The sequence below is a fragment of the Neocloeon triangulifer genome, unplaced genomic scaffold (genome assembly GCF_031216515.1).
Source record: "Neocloeon triangulifer isolate White Clay Creek 2 clone unplaced genomic scaffold, ASM3121651v1 ptg000017l, whole genome shotgun sequence".
NCBI lineage: Eukaryota > Metazoa > Arthropoda > Insecta > Ephemeroptera > Baetidae > Neocloeon > Neocloeon triangulifer.
The window spans coordinates 4743674-4756743 of record NW_026775559.1 but is presented as its reverse complement, the minus strand read 5'-3'; the positions used below and the strand labels follow the sequence as shown (position 1 = coordinate 4756743).

General features: G+C 38.7%; 1 protein-coding gene across 1 annotated transcript in view; it reads right to left on the bottom strand.

Annotated features, from left to right (window-relative positions):
* Nucleotides 1-13070, bottom strand: part of LOC132203696 (division abnormally delayed protein) — a 36789-nt gene that overhangs the window by 18288 nt on the left and 5431 nt on the right. The window lies entirely within an intron of this gene.

Sequence of the window (13070 nt, the reverse complement as noted above, 5' to 3'; positions counted from 1 at the left end):
GCGAATTTACTTTTTTATAATTGTCTCGCCCAACAATGTGCGCCGAACAGATAAATTACACAAAGAAGTGGAGTTTGTAAACAAAAATGTTGACTGCTTAATGAGCTCGGTCGTGGTTTTATGGTAAGAATGCGAGTTGCTCGTGTTTGTTTAAATGAGCTGAGATTTCATTCATTCTTCATTCCACCCAAATACCAGCTCGAGCGGCTGCCTCAAAGGCACAAGTGTGTGCGCGTGTCGGGGTGGTTGAATTCCAGTCTGCGGCCAAATGACGACGGTTTCTACATATTTTTGCACTGGCAACCTAATTCGCGGATTCCGCACTCTAGAGCGACTTCATTTTTTGCTGAAGTACTACAATTTTTTTTATATTGATTTACGTTAAAAAAAAAAATAGAATTTAATGCTGCCACTTGTAACACCAAATTAATAATTTACAATGAATATTTTCATTAATATTTCAGCGAGTCAATTAATTTTTAAATTGTTTTATTTAACTTTTTATACTATTCTAGTTTACAATTATTATTAATTTCTACATACTATTGTTTTAATGCAATTCTTTTTATTATTCAACTAAAAACTTACATTTTTTGGATTTCTGATTACAGACGTTTAAAATAATTAAATTAAAGACATTTTTACACAGTATGCTAATTGAAAATATAAACGAATTAATAATTAGAAGATATTGAAGTATCTTTTATGATAATTTGTTTTTCTTTAATTTAATTAAAATAATAAATTATAATGGTTTCTTGTAACCTTATTAAAAAAATTAAATTATAAAAATTGATGGCATAAAAATTAAAGCAAGTCTGCTTCGATTAAATTACACTTGCCAAAATCATCATTGCGGAGACGCACTGAGCAGCGAAAAGAGACGAGCCAGCTAGCCAGTTCTTTATTAACAAGAACGTCTCGGCCAACACATTGCACCAGGCCATTTTGCCAGAGGAATAATAAATATATAAAAATACACAGCAGCAAATTAAACAGGCAACGCTTGCAGTTCGTCTGCGCGGCTGGTCGGGAGAGCCGCCGCGAGACGAGCAATGAGAGGCGCTGCCAAATTCAGTGGCAGTGCGGTTCAAATTCCTCCAATAAATCGGGTGCCCGCTCGCGAGCCTCTTTCATTTGAAAAGGTCAATTATTTCTGTAAATCAGGCCAGTCCGCGGACACGGACAGTGAAATGATGTGGTCGGCCCGCGAGTGTGGATCTGATTGGGGAGGCAAACGAAGAGACGTCTCAATCTGTGTACCTTGCAAAACCGTCTGATGAACGGACCCGTCACGATTGTCTAGACTTCATTGCAACACTGTTAATCTCATTAAAGTGAAGAAGGCACGGTGAATTAAATAAATATTACGATGAAATATATAACAAGTGTTCAGCGGACATTAAAAATATTAATTAGAACTCGACAAATTTTTTTACATTTAAACTGAAAATTTACGATAACGTTAATTGACTGACAATAAAGAGAAAAACTAATTGTAAGTCAAAGTTTTTTTTCCAAAGATTTGTAATTAACAGTAATAATTAAAAAATAAAAATTTAATTTTTCCAAATAAATAATTATAGCAAAAAACTACAATTTTTTTTACTTTTTGTTGTATTTGCACCGCAGAGATTTAGGAGAAGCAAATAAATCATTGCCAAAATGTTTTGCTTCCAACTCAAAACAGCAAGTGGGCCATTCTAAATTTGAAGGTCTTACTTGCACCGACCATTCCCCTCTTGTTTGCTTTGCCAGACAGAGAGGGTGCAACCCGCGGCTTCACTACTTGGCACTTGTTCAGATCTTTGAGGAATTTCCATATCGGTTTTTGCCAGTCGTGCGAGGCTGCGGCTAGCTGGTGCATATGCAGCCGGAATCAATCGCAGCCAGGGCTTTCATGGGACGTGCGCCAAATTCCATCGCAGGACGACAACGAGCCGGGATTATCAATAATATCTCCAAAGAGCGGAGGTATGTACGCGATCTGCGATGCGAAAGAGATTCCACTGAATCGATTTTTAATGCCAGAAGCAAAGAATGGGAAACAGTTATTTCATTTTATTCATAACTTTTTAATAAAAAAAGCTCAAAAGCAATCGAGTGTTTCGAGCGGCGCTTATATATACGCACAATCGTTTAAAATGAGACGAGGAAATGAATTTCCGGCGCTCTCACCTACTGTAATAAAATGCGTCTGGCGCTTTGTGCAAAAACCATTTTCGCCCCGAGTCATGGATGGCTTTTGTCTGCATTTTTTTTTTCAATTTCATGTCCCACATTGAGCAAAAAATAATAAAAATCGTCATCACTTTTTCTCTCTCCTTTTTGCCACATAACCCAGGGCAGATGGAATGAATGGCACTTTGACGTCTTTGTCAAATGCAAATGTTAGCTTTTGAACCTGATAAGTGACACTATACATCACACGGACTAAGATAAAAAGTACAGTGACGGACGGGTTAGTTTTGGCCGAGAGAATAGAAGCGTGTACTTGTTTCTAAATTCCCCATAGGAGGCTTTGTTGTAAATCAGAGAATGGGTTTATTTCTGTCGAGAGAAGGGCCTCCTCTTTGTGCTGATTGCCTGGCTACGAGAGACGCTTGGGTGTGATATGAATGGTGTGTCGCGTTTCTGCAGCAGGTCCCTTTAGGCCCTACTTTCCGCGTCCAGCAGGGTCTACTTAAATAAATGCGTTGTTGCGCGAGCGGGAGGGAGACTCGGCGCAAAGTTTTATATATCAATTATTTTCGTGTTAGCGCGGCCGCAAAAGCGGCGAAACCGCTTTCTTATGCGGGCCTCTCGCTCTCAGCAGGCAAAATCAAATAATGGAGCGTGGCTTGAGACGACTTTGTGTCTCTGTAGATATATTGCCGCTCGGAAAAAATTATGGCAAGGGCAAATTTATCATTTGTCTTAGCACTTAAGAAGCACAATTTCTTACCTTAGCTCTTAAAAAACACTTTGTCTCTTCAAACGAAATTTTGAAATATGAAATATATCGCTAAATAAAATGATAAATTTTCAAAAGATTTAAAAAATTTTCGAATTCAATTTTTAAAAGCTGGATTGGAAGCTAAAAACAATTAAAAATCCATTAATGTTCATTTTAAAAATATGCTAACAATTATTTTATTGCTAAATGTCTAGATTTTATAGACAATAATCTGTGGTATTCCCGATCTCGAAATCTTTACTACAATAGGTCATGCCCTTTATCCAGCAATTCACAGTTTATCCCTTCCCAACAGTCACAAAGAGTTGAAGTTTTCCTATAATTTGGACAAATAAATAAAAGTTTTGCTAGATTAAATGAAAATTCTATGTACGGAAATAAAAAGTAGCTGAACTAAAATTGTTCATAATATGTAATTAAGGAAGGGTGAATGGTAATAATTATAATCATTGAAAATTTATTATTTTTATAGTTTGCAAAAATATAATAATTAAATATTTTTTAGTTACTCGGTCCACTTTCATATAGTTAAAACTTAAAACCCTTTGAGATCAGCGAACCTACAGCTTTTTTCTGCTAATTTAATCAATCAATAAAAATTTCAAGAACTCGTATTCAACCCGCTCCAAAACAAATCTCTCGGCTCAAAATAAGATTTCCAGTATTGCGCTCTTTTCATCGCACAAAGCTCGGCTCATCGAGCTATGCATGCGTATATATAAATAACATTCGGCGTGCTAAGTACGTACGGCGAAGAAGTAAGCGGCTGCAAATTACGTTTTGATGGCTGCTGCTCGCCGCGACTTTTTCGCATAATCTCGAGCCAATTCGAGCGGCGAAGGAGAGCGGCAGCGAATAATAAATGAGGCGGCTGCTGACAGAGCGTTAGCACGACGCCCTTGCCGACGACGACGATGTAAAGACGAGTGCGCGCGTGAAAAATTGACGAGCCAAATTGGTGATTGACGCGAGCGGGCGAGAGCAGCGCTCGTTCTCACACGCATTATATAAAAATAAAATCCATACTCGGCATGTGCGTTAATTCTCACGTTTCTCGCACGTTTACACCCGAAGAGTGAACACAAACAGACGGAACGAGGGTAAAAAATAAATGGGCGATCAGCGTGGCACGGCGAATTTGAGAGAAAAAACGCGGCTTGACGCGTCTCGCCTATAATATTTTGCTCCACAGCCGTGGGCGTGTTTATTTTTCTGCTGCTCTTTCGGCTGGCAATTCGTCCTGTGCCTGTAAACTGGCGGATGCAGCCAACGTCTGCGCGAACTCGCGAGCAAGCACATTTTCCTTCCGCATAAACTTGAGCTTCGGAGAAATTTGCGCAACTTTGGCCCCAGGCTAAATATTCCGCATCCTTCCAGTGAAGCTAAAAGCTTCTAAATTGGTGCAGAAGTTATGCAAATTTGCATTTCAAATTAGAAAAATCCATGATTGAATTTGAAATTTAAAAACTTTATTTAATTTTAATTGCAAAAGTTCTTGACATTATTCAAGGTCGTTGAAAAAAATCAATTCCTCCAATGCTCTTGTACATATATTATCAGTCGTAAAATTTTCTCCCAGACGACTGAATCTGGTTCTAAAATTCGCAAAATAATATTCCTTTACTACACTGCTGGACCGTGTGTGCACTTAGAGTTAAATCATTCCGAGCAATAAAGTCGCCCACCGTCGACCTTTCCCTTCGCCTTTGAATCTTATACTTGTATAACATTGCGCACGTTTATTCGAAACAATGAAAGTCATTCGTAGGGCAAGATCTCACGCAAAATTTAGGGTAAGGCCGGCGGATATGTATTGTACTTACATACACTCAAGCGAGCAAATATTGGTTCAGAAGGCTACGCTAATGCCAATATATAGGGGCTCGGAGTGCCACGGAGCGGTCAGAGAGAGGCGATGGAGATCGCGCTACCGAGGCGTCCTGCTAATGATACGGGCCTCACAATGCCGAGCAGATTTTGGTTCGTGTTTGACGGCTCGACTCAATTAATGGTTTATTGTCTCCGATAGATTGAGGTCACTGAAGCAGCGTTAATCAATTGCAGAACAAGGATGATTAAAAATTACAATTTTCAACAAACTAGCAATTTAATTAAAAAAAAAATAAAGTTCATTATAATGAGGCATGATTTTGTAGTTTATTTCTAGTTTATGTTGGTATGAAAAAATTCACACAAAATTATTCAATTTAGAAAATTAAACCTATTAGGAAAGCTGATTCATATCATATCAGATTTTTTTGGCACAAAGTTATCAAAATCTTGACACTGGCAACACTTTTGTTGAAAAATTAAAACCGGGCGAACCCCATTGCAAAGAAAAAATGAAAAATAAAGGACATTTTTTTCAATTTTCAATGAAATCCACCTCCAGTGTTACCATTCAATTTAAAACTTTTGTTGCCTACTTTTTGCATTTTTTATGTAAAATTGGTTTAATTGATTTTAGAAAAAAAATGCAAGCTGCAATAATTTTTTGGAAATTTTGGAAATTTTATATTTTTAAACTTTTTCAGTTGAACACATTTATTCGTTCTGGCACTTTAAGCTACTTAACGACCCTTGCTCCTATAATAGCACGCAGAACTTTGCCTTTGCCAACATTTAAATGCACGCCGCAAAATCAGTCGCACTGCAGTTACAACAAGTAGTGTCGCGGGAACACGCAATTAAGGTCGGCGAGGATTGGAGCGTGCGACAGACAACCCTTTCGCGACTCGAAAAGGCTCTTTTCGGTTTGGCCTCCGAAATGAAGTCTTCATTTAAGCAAATTACCCACATAACCGGTCTCTCTTTCTCTCTCTCTTGCTCCGTAATAAAATAAAAACGCGAATATCCCCTTGGCTGCAATCCAGCGACTACATTTCTGCTTATGAGTATTTATCGACCGTCGTGACGCGTCCGCGAACGCCGCCGCCGCCGCTGGAAAAAGAAAGACGAGCTTCTCGGCTGTTGGCGGGCGCGATGGCCGGCCGTGCTTTTTGCGGCAATAATCATCATCAGCCAGCGTGGCATCGACCGGGAACACGTTAATGCTATTTAACAGATAAATCGCGGTATCACCGCGAGAGAGATGTAAAGCAGCTTGACGCACGTTATCTCTCGCCCCCCACACATCGCACGGCCAAAGAGACGCACACGTGGTTATTGCGGAATCAAAGGATGGGACGTTGCCTGTTTGACAGCTTTATCGCACCGTTTTTTCGTTTGCTCTCTTTATTTTGCAATTCTCGCTGCTCTATGACAACATAGCCTAATGTTTGATTTCAAAGGTTGAAAATAGTGAACGCCGAGGATAAGTAAAATCTATTAAAATATTCATTAAACATAAAAAATTATCATTATCACATTGGCTGACTTCATAATTATGATTAAAATTTGTTAGTGGGAAGAAAATTAGTATATAATAAAAAAATAACAAATAAATAAAAGAAAGAATTATGAAAATATTTGAATATAGAAATTTTAGAATAATTTATTTTATTAATAATTGCTTCAGTTGCTTGTTACAATTGTCTTTGCTTGATTGACTAGGTGCCAGAGATAAAATTTGGAATGATTTTCCTGACATAGAGAGGCATAGCTGTAGATATTGTATTATTATAAAAAGAGAAATAAATTGTATTTTTCTGTGTTTATTTTTGTGGCTTTATATTTACTTTTATAGCTATACTTATTTGCCAAATTATGAATGTTCCATATTATTTTATAAAATTTTTCCATTCAAAATTTGTTTAATGATTGGCAGCACACAAGTAACATCAATAAAAAATGTGTTTTTAATATATTTACTGATATTTACTTTGAAATTTTCAGCTCCTCTCATGTGTAATTATTCTGATTAAATTACTTTGTGAAATTTATCCAAGCTGACCGCACTTTACCCAACTAATATAAAAGCCACAATAGAGAGCAGCACAACAAAAAACATACAAATACATTCACCGGACTAAATTACCCGTTTGCTCCAATTATTTGCAATTCAGCCCAACAAATTCAATAAAGCCCCACACAGCAATTCCAGCAGCATTATTTCGAGCGCCAGCATCATTCGAGGCTGCAAGGGCGCGCCAATTATTATTCACAACGCGCGCCGTCAATGTGCACACATTCAACATTAAATGCGTTACATACCCACTCAGCATTGTTTGTAATTTTTATTTCGGAGGCTGCAGCGAGCGGAATAATAAATATCTCATTAATAATTATTTCCAATGCAGCCACGGATGTGTGCGTTTTAAATGCTGGAGCCGATTTGAATTTTTTTTATTTTTGGCTGGCCAAAAAGGACGCTCAGAAAATTTTGTTGCCAAACTTCGTGTCCTTATCAAGCAGCAGTCATCGATGGATTTCGATTGAACGCCGCCGGCAAAACACACGCCGATTACTTAATTAGCAATGAGACGGTGTTGCTGGAGTGAAATCAACCGTTTTGCCCTTTGCACGCCTACAGGGCCCCTCTCGTTACCTCGAAAACTTCCGGTCTTTATAGCGGCAATTATTTAGAAGGGAAATGGACCGAGTGATGGATCTGACCAAATTGTGGCAATTGTCGGCAGCATCCGCCCCTGCCTTTGTGTCGAAAACAAAATTAACCAAGCATCAATAAATAAAAACAAAAGCAGGTTAACGACCTTTGGTGTGCCGATGAAAAATTCCCCTGAATTTTGGACATAAATATTCCTTCTATATAAGTTTCCCATACAGATAAAATTCAGTGTGTAAAGGGAAAATGATGCCTAATTAAATATTAATACACTTATTTCAAGAAATGGTTAAGATATAATATCGCCAATTTTTCTCAACTCGCAAATTACAATAAAAAAAAAAGAATTTTGATTAAAATGCTCTATTTTTAAGCTAAAATTTAATTAATTAAATTCCGTAGTACATCGTCCCTTATAAACGAATTTTATACAAACACTGAACTCCAAAACTCTTTAGCTATAATATTGGATTTTTTTATTATTTGATCAAAGCGGATCAAAGATGATGCGAAGTAATATAATTAATAGTTTTGTGTTAAAACGGCTCAAAGAAAATGGCGGGATTCTACCCTTTTTTTAAATAATTAAATTCAAATATAAATATATTTTTAACCTTCGTTTTTTTTTCAAACTGGATTCCTAACAATAAGGTAAATTATTACTAATTTGGTTTTCTACAGCATTTATCCACTCATAAAAGTGGAAACTGTGCATTCAAGGGTTGATGGCAGATTTCAGAAACCAATCAGCCGTTATCTGACATTTTCCACTACTTGACTTTCCAAGAGTTGAGCCCGCAGCTCCACTCCACACATTTTTTCCTGTTCCGCCGCCCCTGCACGAAATGCTTGCGGGGGTGTATTTGACCTGCTCACGGCTCACCCACCCTCGCTGATCATTAAGAAAGTTTTATCTCATTGTAGGGATCAGTCAAACCGACTCGGCGGAGCTCTTCTTCATCAAGTAATTGAAGCGTGATGGCTTTTCGCCCAAGCTCACAGGGCGCACACGAATTTCAAATCAATATCTCCAGTGGCGCGAGAAAAATTCGCCAGCCCCTTTCTCGTCTTCCCACCTCGGCTAGAAAATCAATTAGAAGCAGCAAAGTCTCGCGATTTATTGCCACGAAAATTCCAGCTCGTGCAGCGCCGGCATTGTTCACCCTTTCGCAGACACACAATCGTTGCATGCGCACGACCATAAAGACGGGCAGCTTCGTATATACACATTTCATTTTATCGCCCATTAATGTTTGATGCAATAAAACGACGCGTGCAGGTTAATATTCGATGCGTCAATAGGAGACGAGAAAGAATAAAGCGACGTACGTGACGGAAATTATTCAGAGAGGACCATATCTTTTTGTGCCCAATTTGGCCGCGCGCACAATATAATACAACTCGAAGGGCGTGTTAATGACTTTCGATTTTTATCGCGCGCAGTAATTTGCGCTCCCACACACAAATCACATCTACACATACTCGAACGATGAGGATTCCCAGCGAATTTTTTGTGCGCGTAACCCCGAGACTGCCGCCGCCGCCGCAGTTATAGCGCGTGTTTGTACACTTGCATCTTTTATTATGTTTTGTATGATGCGCGAGAGGCGAACCGGAGAGAGATTCATAAAATAATTACAAGCGCAGAAGAGATGTCTCAAGGACGGTTCGAGAGCAAAAAATCACAAAAGTAGCAGCGAGGAGCCTCTCGGTTGCTGCTGCTGATGACAACAGAGTCATTTGTCATTACGTTGTAAGTTTGTAAAGCGATTTCTGAACAATTGTCGACCGAATCAGAACGAAATATCGTGCATTTGATGTGGAAATTTGAAATCTTGAGTCAAATTTTTGGTAACAAATGAAACTAATTTTTTAATTAAATCGTTTATTTATTAAAAAAATTTTAGCTACCATTAAAAAAAAATTTAACGATGTATGTATGCAAATTTTTAGCTCCACTCTGGGTGTGACAAGGACACTATTCAGTATTATAGTCGGACTCAAATGGTACATGTGTAATACAATTTATATTTCTCATTTTTAGAAACTCACAAAATAAATTACAATTACAACTCAATAATATTTGAGTTTTGAATCAACATTTTTATACATTAATTTTCGTAAATTTTTATGAAATAGAAATGTTAATCTGGTTTTGTGGGTTAATCAATTCTCTCCAAGGTAAAACAGAATATGAATAATATACACAACTCTTTCCTTTTAACTGGGGGTTTGCAAGGATTGTGGCCATGAATCTTTTATGGACTGAAATAGCGTTTTTATGAAATTTAAAGTTTCACACAAAAAATTTCAAGGAAAAATATCAAATCAATAAATAAATTTTCCATAGTTTCTCAATTAATACTGGAAATTTGATTAATTGTAAGAAAATTTTGCAAACTTATTAAATCAAACTTAATGCTGGAGGAAATGTAGAGGAAGTAATTTTCATTTAAACGAATTTCCTGATGAGCAGCCAAAAAGTTTTCAAAACTTTTTATCAATGTGCGACTTCTTTCCCCACAGGCCTTTGAGGTGGCAGCGGCAAAAATATTAAATTGATTGGCGGCCCATTCAGAAGTTTCTCGCTGGCTGTCAGGAAAGTTAATAAAGCGCCCGCCCGAGTGAAAAGTAAACGAACGGCGACCGTGTGATTGTGTGCTCGCGCGCGCGGTGCGCAGGTTCTCCACCAAGCTTAATTTACTTAAAAGTTTTCCATTCTCGGCGTCGTAAAATAAAATGCAAAGACACAAACACGGGTCGAAAGCGGCGCTGCGAGCGAGCGGAAGATCTGCGTGGTGTGGCTTAGCTTTTATACGTTGGGCTTAGCAGCGGCTGAGGCCGATGAATTATTGCCGTGGTGTGTGTACTAATAAATTAAGCGGGGACAGCTGTCTCTTCTCGGCCTCTTTCCGAACTTAAATACGTGCGAATTCTCCTTTTTGCGCGACCCCCGGCCGGCGGATCGCGGGGCATATGAAAGGCTGCCCCCGGTGTAATTCACCGAGTTAGTCGACGGTGCGCAAATTATTCAGCGCAAAATCGCACACACGATGTGCGCGAAATCGATTCTTGAAATTGTCAGCGGCAGTCCGTGGTGGCAATTTATATATAATATATATATATAAATAGGAGGGCGAGAATGGGTTTTGTGACGAGAGAGCGACGACCATAGAGACGCGAATTTTACTGCAACATTGCAGATACTGGCGGGCGACAACTCAGGCTGATGGCGCTGCCTGATCTACGACTTCAATCTAAAGAGGCCTCTTGTTGGGAGACCTATTGTGTTGAATTGAAGGACTTGCGTAATCTTAGAATTTCATCTTGAGACTCAAAAAAGGATTAACTGAAGGTGATGTTCCACTCTTGACCTTATTCTATCTTTTAGATCTACAAATGTAGGATTTAAAATCAATCTCAATTTTGCTTTTTCGTTCCTTTATCAAACTAATTATTTTCATTTCCTTGGAAGTGGATTTTTATTATTTCGTCATGTTTCACAAACTCCTTGTTGTTATGTAAAAAAAGGTGATCAAAGTCCCGTTTTAAAATTTATTTCATTAACCACCAAGAAGTGACGAACTGTGAGACTTTTAGACCTACCAACTTTAATTTTTTTTCCTACTAAAAATTTTAATTAACGCTTTTTTGTGTTGAGAATGTCTAGATCAACAAAGCAGTCACGCGCGAGTTCAACTGAAAGCTCCACTATTGAAAGTCAGCACGGTAGTTGGTTGTTGTGTATTAAATAGGATTAGCCCAAAGCCCCCTTTTAAATTTATGCGTTTATCGTGTAATTTCAACCAGGTCACAAGCGGCTTTATTTTTATCAAACTGCTTTGGAATGTGCGTTGACAAGAAGACCTTGAGTGTCCCCTTCATTCAATTAATGATCAATGGAATGTCCCTCGATTGCAAAGTGCGTGAGATTAAAACTAACAATTTCACCTCTCAGAGCGAGTGCGTTACGTGGATGTATATTGGAATCCACTTATCACGTGCACGGATCTGGGCTTTATAACACACACTCCATACACCCCGTTTGCCACATTTCATCAAGTTGAGCCCTCGTAAATCACGTGGATTTGTTTGCGTTAATGCAGTTTAGAAGGCGATTACCGGCGCTGAAATGCACTTTGGCTTTAAAGGGCCATCGCAGCAGAGCAGGTTAATTATTTTTAGCTACTTTCCGATCGCGTTCGGTGCAGTTTTTATGGTCCTGGCTGTAAAAGCATCATAAAACGGCTAAAAATAAAGCGGGGACGTGTCACATCCGCAAACATGACACGTCGCCGGCCGCTTGAGAGAAAATCTCTCTTGCTTGGACATGGACACGCAGGATGCCCCACACAAAGCCATCTGGAGCGTGGGCCAAAATTAATTTTATAATTTAATTCATCGGGTCTGATTTCCTTTTTGCTGTTTCATTTATGCCATGAAAATGCTTTGATCAAGAAATAAACGTTTCAGTAAGTTACATACTATACACTAAACAGCTAGCGGAAAAAATCAATACAATACTTTTCATTAATTATGATTTTCTCCCTCTCTATTTGTAAGCGTTTATTGATGAGAAAAAATAGGTAATTGGGTATCTTTACTGGAAGAGCGTTTGCCTTGAAATGATCAATAATTTTTTAGCAAAAGATTTAAACTCCTTGATTTAAAAGGGATGAAAGCGAAATCAATATTCCTGGCAAATGTTAAATTATTAAAATTGAAAATTTTACAGTAATAAAAAATTTAAAATAATGATTCAGGAAATTTTTAGCCCATGATCTCCGTTCCAAGCACATCATGCTAATGACAATTGCTACAATTAGTTCAATGTTAAACTAAGTAAGTGCTATTTGGGGAGCGTCGCCCGTCAATTTAACAAGGACATAACTGGTCCCAGTGAGAGAAGGCCCGTGTTTTAGGCAGTCCATTTTGACGAGAGCCAAATTTGCTGTCTGCTCAACGTCCGTCCTAAGCACACACAGACACCTCTTTCTCGCTCGATCGGTGTCTGCCTGACGTTACACAAAGAAATTTACACAAGGCTCACCTTCGACCGTCCCTGCGCGGCCGTGGCTAATTCTGGCCGAAATAATCTGGTTAGTGCGAAAATCAATTCGCGAAAAAACACTCCCGCGCCCCTATTAATGTACGTAATGGGCACGGGTGCGGTGCGCAAGCGAATAAACAGATTAGCGGTGAAAAGATAATAATAATATGCGACGTGTGCCCTCGGTTGGGGTGCAGGTGCGCGTTTGCTCATTGTACGATTTCCTCTCTCTAAACCTCTCATCAGGTGAAACGGATTATTTTCCGCGCTAGACGTGCTCACTTTTATACTTTTGGGGGGGTAAGTATGTATGCGGTGAGCAAGTTTTCGTCACTTTTGTTTTTGTTGTCATTAGCCTGTCGGCTTTTAAACTCGGCGCGTATCTTATCTGCGAATCTTTATTAGTCTACTTAAACTAAACTTTTACAGCTGCGAAAGAAGCTTACGCCTCAGACGACGCACAAAATTGCGCCCGAAAAGCTTCTCTCGGTGAAAGAGGAGGTGGAGGATTATTTTGTTTTATGGATGGAAAACGCATAAAATTCGGCTCCCCGGCTTAA